At 41.8% G+C, this 9,652-nt stretch overlaps 2 non-coding genes across 2 annotated transcripts; one reads left to right on the top strand and one right to left on the bottom strand.

Moving 5' to 3' along the window:
• Nucleotides 1-296: 296 nt before the first annotated feature.
• Nucleotides 297-368, bottom strand: trnat-cgu (transfer RNA threonine (anticodon CGU)). The gene has a single exon. It is a non-coding gene; the product is annotated as a tRNA-Thr (tRNA).
• Nucleotides 369-3,380: 3,012 nt separating this feature from the next.
• On the top strand, nucleotides 3,381-3,453 carry trnak-uuu (transfer RNA lysine (anticodon UUU)). Its single transcript has one exon. It is a non-coding gene; the product is annotated as a tRNA-Lys (tRNA).
• The last annotated feature ends 6,199 nt before the right edge of the window (nucleotides 3,454-9,652 follow it).

Genomic DNA, 9,652 nt, shown 5'->3' with positions numbered 1-9,652 from the left:
CTAAGTCAGATTTTTAGTGCTTTCGAACGTTACTTCCAACCTGGACTGACAGCTCACCCGATCTGTTTGTGATCAGACCATGGAGTCGGGGACTGTACCAAGCGTAGGTTCCTTCCCAATGCTGAGGCGATCATTTGGAAGATGGGTGTGAAGAGAGACAAGCTTTGTCGACTAAAAAACAAGGCAGGATAAGCATGAATACTAATCACTGGCGACAGTTATGCTCTCTTACTATTGAGACTCATACATTTTTTTTGAAGACTTTGAAACTAAAGGTAAGCGGAGACAAACGAAACAGGTGCGGGTGGGGATTGAACCCACGATCTTCGGTTTACGAAAACGACGCCTTACCACTTGGCCACCGCGCCTTCAAATAAACAGGAGAATAATGTTGTTCAAATTATTTTTTTCTGAACCTGGTTTACATCGCCTGGAGGCAGCAACAACAATAAAAGGGATACTTAACAAGGAGATGCGCTGTAGCAGTGCGACTCCAACAGATGCTCCTGAAGGGACTGGAGGTTTAAGCCAGCTCCTTAGAGCGCTCGGCCGTGTTACTCTCAACAGCGGCTCTTCAGCTCTTGTTGTTTGACCTAGTGGTTTTATAACGCGTGGAAACGACCGCAACTTCATTTTCTGAGATGCTTTCTCTTATGTGGTGAAATCTCGACCTCTTTGGCATCTCTGGCTATAGTTTTTCCTGTAGAGCACCTCATAAATGTTGCTTATAGTGCCCTTGAAGTCATTTTATTTTTACAGGAAGACGCATTCTCTCCCGATCTCTCCTGTTTTAGAAATGCTTCATAAGGCATGTTTGATTCAATGGACAAACAGTATACTAATTGTACAATGCAGATCTATGCGGCATTTGTACTGGATTTGACTGGGATTCTGAAATACTTCTTGAAAAGGTATTCAGATTTTCTTGAACCTATAATAAAAACACAGACCCGAATCTCCCTAGCTTCCAGTCTCTTGCTGTCCTTAAACTCGGACGTGATGTTCTGCAGACGTGCAGTGTCCCTTTACTCTCGTTGTTTTCAAAACGACCTCCGTTGTCGGGCGCAGTTAAAGTGGAACTGGCCTGACCGCACAGGAAAGTACAGAATGATAAAATGTTTCTACGGCTCAAAATGTCCCTTTAGACCCTCGTCATGTCTCTTTGAGGAACGGGTAGGTAGAGAGGTTTAACAGATGCTCACGATGTTTCACACGGGGTGTTACCTGTTGTAGTGTTTCAAAAGATGTGTTAGCGGACCACAGATTATCTTGAAAAGATTTGGGTTTGCACTGGCTGGGATTCAAACCTGACTCAATTATTTGGAAGGCGCCTGTACCACCAACGCACTTCCGAGAAGCACCTACAAATTATCACAATCCTCTCTCTCACCTACAAAGTTATGGAGACACAGACGTCCAATGAAAGCTCAAGGCTCAAATCCTTTGTTGTGATATCATTTTAATTAATATTAGCTTTGATAAGGTGTCATTTTTGCCACTTAAAGGTAAAGTCTGCTCCTTTTCTCCTGGTATAGAAAGAACGTGTTCCATCTTTGTTTAAAAACACCACTAAAAGTAAATTATTCAGCTCTACCGCCTGTGAGCATTGACAAGACATCTCAAAAGGACATATTAAATAAGAACACGATCCTTCCTGTTACCATTCCTGTGGTTGGGGCGTTGTTTCACCCTTTTGCGTTAAATCATCAGTACTGCTGTTTTTCTATGGATAGTTTAATCAAGAGCACTTAAAAGATGCAAAAAGCTTTCAAATAAAATAGAATTGAAAGACAGTCGAGTAAGGAGGTAGAAAAAAAGCACTCCCCCGTCTGGGAATCAACCACCGTCGCCCATGTAACTGGATACAAAAATAACAGATTAATTTGTGCCCAGTCTCTTGAAGCTTCGATGCGATTATTTTTCCTTCCTTATTTCTTCATTCCTATGAATTTACTCTGTAGTAGAAGAAACGCGAAAGTGGGAAACTGCAGGCATTCTTCGTGAGTGGTGTGATCAGTGAGCATTTGCACATCTCTAAGTCTGTTCCATAAACTTTATCATCGGGGATGTAGCTCAGTGTTAGAGCGCATGCTTTGCATGTATGAGGTCTCGGGTTCAATCCCTGGTATCTCCAGGTGCTTTTATATTAGAGTACTCGCATCGCAATCTTCTGTTGAGTGAGAACTCTTTGCTCGTGTTCAGAGAGAGCCAGGTTTACACAATTAAATGCAGTTTACACAATTAAACTCGACGTGCTGCAGGGTTGCGCTGCTATTTTAAATGTACCTCTTTTAGTTCTGTTAAATCCTAAATTATTTGAACTAATAATTTAGTTCAAAGTCAGGAAATCCAGAGATTGCTTCACACTTGTCGTGGCTGTTGCAGAAAACACCTGATGAATCTCACCCGGGATTTCTTGATTGATCATTCAGCGAGCGAATCCTCCTTCTGAACTCAGCACTAAACTGAAAGCTTCACGAACTCCTCACTCCGTGTCCTGTACTGCTCTCGTGTAGATGTGAAGCACAGCCATAAACACACCTTGAACTTTTTCCGTTTGTTAAGGAAAATGCAAAAGAGCATGACAAGTATTGATCGTATAAAATATCCATGGCACAACTCGAGAAAGTACTGAAGGACTACACATCGACTTTTGATGATTACAAGAGATTCAAGAAACACAATCGTCCGCACCTGGGTTTGGATCCTGAACGCTAGAGTTAAAAGAACATAAGCGACGGATATGACCTATAAACTCTCTTAATTGTCTTATAGTTTATTAAATAAAACAATTTCTAAATGAATTCTAACTGTTGATAGACGATTTATTGAATTTTAACAAAATCACAATTACAACCTTTTTCGGTTAAACTGTTATTCACATGCTCTAACGTAAATAAACGTTAGTGTCTTCCGGTGTGTGAGTCAATTTCTCCAAAAAAATATTTGTTAGTCTGGCGGGAGGCTGTGCAAGGTGTTAAGAAATAGAATTTCTAAAAGACAGGCTCCCTAAGCTTAACATCAAGGCTGTTTTCTCTACAGAAATGCTCTTTAAATTTCAGCACTGTTGCAACTCCCTTTATAAAGGGTGTGCACAAGTATACAACCAAGGCATTGAAAGTTTTTTTTTTAATTATTGTTCCAAAAAATGTTCCATTTGTTTTCTTTTTAATGTTGTTGATTAAAAGATTTTATTAAATGTGAAAAAAATCTGAATGTGAAAAAAGGTCAAAATGCTATTGAAAAAAAACAGTAATGTGAGGAAAGATGGACTGTGGGAGCCCCTTAACTACCCATGTCATGCTGTATTTCTCACTCATTCTACTGGGAATGGTACACGTGACTTGCGAGGATCCCGACAGTGGTGACTTTCTTTCAGAGCCCGGATAGCTCAGTCGGTAGAGCATCCGACTTTTAATCTGAGGGCCCAGGGTTCAAGTCCCTGTTCGGGCGGATGTGCTATTCTTAAGTCTATTGTGAATGTCATTCTAAATAGTCTTTTATCTTTCACTCTTCTAGCTGTACTGTGGTTATTTTAAATGTCCATTACTTGTATTTACAGTAGTGTATTTAGTGTTTCATTTCACAAACCGAAAATGTTCAAGAAGATCTTGTCACTCTACTCCACGTCATTATCTAAATTAAATCACAGTAGAGTACAGGACACGCAGTGAGAGGCTCACACAGTGAGTACTCTTGAATACGACAAGAGGAAAGGCACACTGCACATCTGCAGAACATCACGTCCGAGTTTACAGTGACAGCAGAGGTTGGAAGCGAAGTAGTTTTTTATTACTCGCTCGCTGAACGATCTCTCAAGAAACCTCGGTTGAGATTTAACGGGTGTCTAATAATCACGTTCAAAAAGGTGACGATGTTTTTTTTAACTAGGTAGCCTTAATGGCATCGTGGTGTGAGTAGATCTTAAAGCAGCTGCAGACAGAGTACCCGTAATGGCAACACGTTTCTGCTTTGAGTTCGGCTTTTCTTATTTCTTCTGCAGAACCAGTGGTATCGGAATATACTGATCCGCATAAAAAGCGCTTTCGGGTTCTGATCATTTTTATTGAGCGCTGCTCTAAACTTTTGCTCGGGCTAGTTTTCCCCATGAAAAAAAGACATATCCCTAATTACATGATTTCACTTTTTTTCTTATCAACGAGTAGAAAGAAATAAAATATATACTTCATTATAAGTACCACAGGCAAGATGCCGTTGCGTTCAGGTCGCAGTTACCCCTGGAGACGTTTGCTAAAATCTCACTTCTAATAAAGAGGTCTTTCTCGTTAGAGTAGGATCGATAGAAGCCTTAAGCGGGGGAAAAAATCACAACATCTCGCATTTCACGTGTTTAATGTTAACTGTCTCAGTGGTTGCTTTGGTGATTGATGGCTCTTCTCCCTCGCAGGGTGACGGCAAACGTCTTCAGGGAGGGAGTCTCCCACGCACGGCTTGTCTTTATCAAGAGCTGAGACAACAGAAACAGACTTCCAACTGACATTAATTACTTCTTGAGCGTTTATGACCGTCTTTAAAAGTTGAGAGCAGGTGAAAAAGTCTTTGGAAATGAGGAAATGACTGCCGACAGTAAACAGAGCTGACGCTCAGCTGCAGACAAGCGCTCCTCGTTAGTACAGTATAGTGCTGAGTACCCCCGCTTGTTGCGCGGGAGACTGGGGTACGTTTCTGTGACAGGGCGCTGGTTTAATTTTTTAACAACCTGACTTCACTTAAAAAGTGTGTACTGTGTACTACGTTTCGGACTAGTTAGTGCGGTAGAACATGGAGATCATCTCCAGCTTTGAGCTCAACTGCAACAAGAAGTCATGCTAAATGTAGTTTAGTGAGTAGACATCGCGAGACAACAGAACGAGAGTAGAAAGCAGGAATATAAGGTGTAAGGGCATGATCTGTGTAGTTAACAAAATAGTTAAAATAATATTAAAACGTCTCTTTATTAAGATACACAACATTTATGGCGACGAGAGATGAGTGCTTGACGGACTCAAAGCGAGCAGAACACTGCAGATTTTAGTTCTCTTGCTGGTAGAAACGAACTTTTGAATTTTCTGACTGTTCGTTTAGCTTGCCCATTGGAAGATATGGCAGCCGCGCCGAGAAGCTTTGCTTATGCCCGGCTTTTTTCACCGCTTCTACTGAACCTCGTAGCTCCGGATTTGTATACGGAATACAAGATATGGATGGAGTCGTACAGATTTTTTTGAAATAGCCGGTGGATCTACAGAAGCTCAGGATGCTGTGAGACGTGCTACATTACTGCACTGTATCGGGGCTCCCGTGCAGCGGATTTTCGCCAATCTCCCTGGAGAAAAAGGTACATATGAACAGACTGTAGCTGCCTTAGACGCTTACTTTACACCGCGGAGAAATGTGGTTTTGGAACGGCATAAATTTAGGCAGAGAACTTAGTCTCAGGACGAATCTGTTGATGCTTTTGTGACTGCACTAAGAGAATTGGCTAAATCTTGTGACTTTGGAGTATTGGAAACTGACATGTTAAGAGATCAACTTGTGGAAAAATGTGCACATAAGAGACTATAAATTGCTGCAGGAGGAAGGGCTGACTTTAAAAAGAGCTCTTACAGTCGCTAGAATTCATGAAGCAGCTCAAGCAGAATCAAGAATGCTTTCTGACCACAGTGACAAAGTGACACTGAACGGGGCGCTCGCTCAAACTTTACAAACAAAAGCCGAGCAGCAGGACACAGTCATGCTAGAGAAATAGAAGAACAGGGGACGGCTGACATTACATGTTACAGGTGCGGACTAACAACGCACAAAGCAGATGAATGCGGAGCGTGAACAGCAAAATGTCTACACTGCAAGAAAACAGGACATTGTGCACATGTCTGCAGAACATCACGTCCGAGTTTAAGGACAAGTATACCTTTTATTGTTGTTGCTGCATCCAGGCGATGTAAACCAGATTCAGAAAAAAATAAATTGAACAACCTTATTCCCATGCTTACTCAAAGGCGCGTTGGCCAAGTGGTAAGGTGTTGGCCTCGTAAACTGAAGAGCGTGGGTTCAAGCCTCACCTGTGCCTGTTTCATTTGTCACCACTTTCCTTTAGTTTCAAAGTCTTAAAAAAACTTGCAATGTAGGGATCTCAATAGTAAGAGAGCATAACTGTCGCCAGTGATTAGTATTCGTGCATATCCTGCCTTGTTTTTTAGTCGACAAAGCTTATCTCTCTTCACACCCATCTTCTGAATGATCACCTCAGCATTGGGAAGGAACGTGCGCTTGGTACAGCCCCAGACTCCATGGTCTGATCACAAACAGATCTGGTGAGCTGTCAGTCCAGGTTGGAAGTAACGTTCGAAAGCACTAAAAATCTGACTTAGGAACAAGAAGACCATGTTTTTTTTATACGAGTAAACGATAAAATAATATACTGCCTGCAAGACTATGTCAAGTTCAAGTTCAAATTCAAGTTAAAAGTTCAAGTTTATTGTCATTATACTCATACGCAGGTATATGGAATAACGAAATGGTATTTAGCTAGCTCTCGGACATAAGTAGTACAAAGAAAAAAACACAACAACAATACAATTGTATAACAAAAGAAAGAGACAACAGCCGATGTGCAAAAAACAACAACAGGCAGTGTGCAAAACAACAAAAAGGTAACAGGTTATGTGCAAAAACATGCATCAAAAGAATGAAATAAAGGGATAGAAATGATGGGGAGTGAGCTTTTGACATGTATGGTAGAGGTAGATTTTCAATGTGTGTTTGGGTTTTTGGTAAGAAAGAAGGCACTGTGAGGCTCAGATCATAGGTGAGAGGTGAGGTGAGAGTGAGAGAGGCTGGGAGTTTGATAGTTTGATAGTGCGGGGGTAAAAACTGTTTCTGAGTCTGGTAGTCCGGACCCGAATGCTCTGGTACCGTTTTCCATGTCATGCTAAACGCCATAAATTGTGTTTGTCCAGTCATATCAATCGTTCTAAAGTTACGGAAAATCGGATGCGACTGGTACAATCAGCACACATTTTTCAGGATAGCCAAGCGGTTTAAAACAGCAAATTCACAGCTTCATGTCTTTTAAGCTTTGTGTTTCGCTCTCCAAATAGAGGCACGGGTTCAAATCCCATTCCCGACAGTCAGGCGTTTTACCCTGACTTTTTTATCTCTTTACACTGTTTCAGTGTTGTTGTGCTCGCTCACAATCACAGTACGAGGAAAATGGAGAAACTGCTTAGCAAAAACATAACGGACAGAAAAAAGCTTCGTAAACACGTGAATGTGATTAGCAGCAGTAAGGTATGCATTCAAATGTTTAAGGCTGATTTAAAAAAGCAGCAGAAGAAAGGTGCAGCACAATGCAACACAATTTGTGAGAATTCGCGGGTTTTTATGCTGCTTGGACTTCTTTCAAGCCTATGAGGTGACCCCCGTTTTATTTTCATTTTCAAACTTCAGAACCGAAAAACAAAGAGGTTTCATGTGTGACAGCATTCCGTTGCAAATACCGTTTCCACGATGTATTCAGCGATGGGAATGAAATATTTTAGTGCTGGCTCTGCTTTAAAAAAAACACTATTGTTCCAACCCCCAAAAAGACAAAAGTGGCATGCCTGAATAATTACCGCCCAGTAGCATTAACATCTGTGGTGATAAAATGCCTGGAGAAGCTGGTGTTGTCACACATCAACTCCTCCATCACAGAGTCCCTGGACCCCCTGCAGTTCGCCTACCAGAGCAACAGATCAGTGGATGATGCTGTCTCCCTGGCTCTGCATACAGCCTTGGAACACCTGGACACTAAGAACTCGTATGTGAGAATGCTGTTTTTGGACTACAGTGCAGCATTCAATTCCATCATACCCAGTCAACTGGTGACAAAGCTCAGGGGATTAGGTCTGTGCAACTCTGTCTGCAACTGGCTGCTGGACTTTCTTATCGAGAGATCACAGGTGGTGCGGATAGGCAATAAAACATCAACACCACTCACCCTGAGCACTGGAACCCCACAAGGCTGCTGTCTGAGTCCAAGGTTGTACTCCCTATTTACTCACGACTGCACAGCAAGACACAGCAACAACCACATCATTAAGTTTGCCGATGACACCACTATAATAGGACTGATCAGTGAAGATGACGAGTCCACTTACAGGGATGAAGTTGTACAGCTGCTTCGGTGGTGTCATAGCAATAACCTGGACTTGAACATAAAGAAAACGAAAGAGCTAATAGTGGACTTTCGGAGACACAGGCCACACACTCACAGCCCACTCAGTATTGATGGAACGGAAGTGGAAACAGTCACCAGCTTTAGGTTTTTGGGAATTCACATCTCTAAAGATTTAACCTGGACTGTGAACACTGACTCTATCATGAAGAAGGCTCAGCAGCTCCTTTATTTCTTGAGGTGCCTCAAGCGATGGGGGATGCCAATACATGTGTTGGTGAACTTCTACCGCTGCACTATCGAGAGCGTCCTCACCAACGGGATCACCGTGTGGTATGGCAACACCTCTTCGCGAGAAAGAAAGGCACTGCAGAGAATGGCCCAGAAGATCATCGGCTGCGGTCTCACCAAGATTAAACAGCTCTATGAGGACCGCTGCCGTGGTAGAATTCTGGCCATCTCAGAGGACAGTCACCACCCCGGGCATGAGCTCTTCACCCCACTGCCCTCAGGCAAGAGATATAAGAGCATACGGACACTTACCACTAGATTCTTCAATAGCTTTTATCCACAAGCAGTGAGACTGGCGAACACATTTAGCCATCCCCCTCGGACCACACCTACACCATCACCATCTACCTCTTTTTAATTTATTTATTGTACGTCTCCAGTCATTGTTTACACGTCTGTATTGTTTATATTCAAACTGTCTGCATGTTTACTTGCACATTGTCTATTGTTTGTTTGTACATTGTCTTGATGCACTGTTTGCACTTTGTTTTGTTTTTTTTACACTTGTTTTACAATCGAGAGACTTTCTGTAAGTAAGAATTCCATTGTACCAGCACCGGTTACATATGGCAATAAAGTTCAAGTCAAGTCAAATGCGAGGAATTTCAGAAAAATCTGGAAAAGCAACGCTTGCAGTAAATTACAAATTTAAAGCGTGTAGTCAGCATGAACAGAACAATGCAATGCTCTGGAAAATATGATCTGAAGCTGCAATTACTCTTTTATCTCGGGCAGTTCATTCCGATACGATGTTTCCGCAGAATAAATGAAATGCCGAACTCCAAACATGTTCTTGCCATTATTATTACTCCTGCTACTGTAGTTTTAAGCTTTAATCAGTGGGTATGTAATGTTGTAAAGGGGCTGGACTACTTTGTTCCGTCAAAATTCCATTATGTGAATTTATGCTTTTTTAATATAAGCATTAACAATACAATGCATGCTCAAAAACCGTTACTTATTAGCTTAAGAAGCGGCAGTGTTTTGACAAAGTGCAGTATTCAAACAGTAAATGCTGAAGTGTTTAATACTTGATTGAGAGCAGATCTCCCTCGATTTAGACAAACTTTTGTTCGGCCGATGATTTCAGATCAAAATCTGAATCAAGTGGAAAGAAAGCTGAATTACGCTGGGTACTGGGTATCACTGTTACACCATCAGGTCATGCTAGGAGGATTTGGGGGATCAAACTGACACAGAGGGACC

Source organism: Lepisosteus oculatus, chromosome 14, assembly GCF_040954835.1.
Source record: "Lepisosteus oculatus isolate fLepOcu1 chromosome 14, fLepOcu1.hap2, whole genome shotgun sequence".
NCBI classification, from domain to species: Eukaryota; Metazoa; Chordata; class Actinopteri; order Semionotiformes; family Lepisosteidae; genus Lepisosteus; species Lepisosteus oculatus.
The sequence above is the reverse complement of the archived record's forward strand: the minus strand, read 5'-3'. Positions and strand labels throughout refer to the sequence as shown.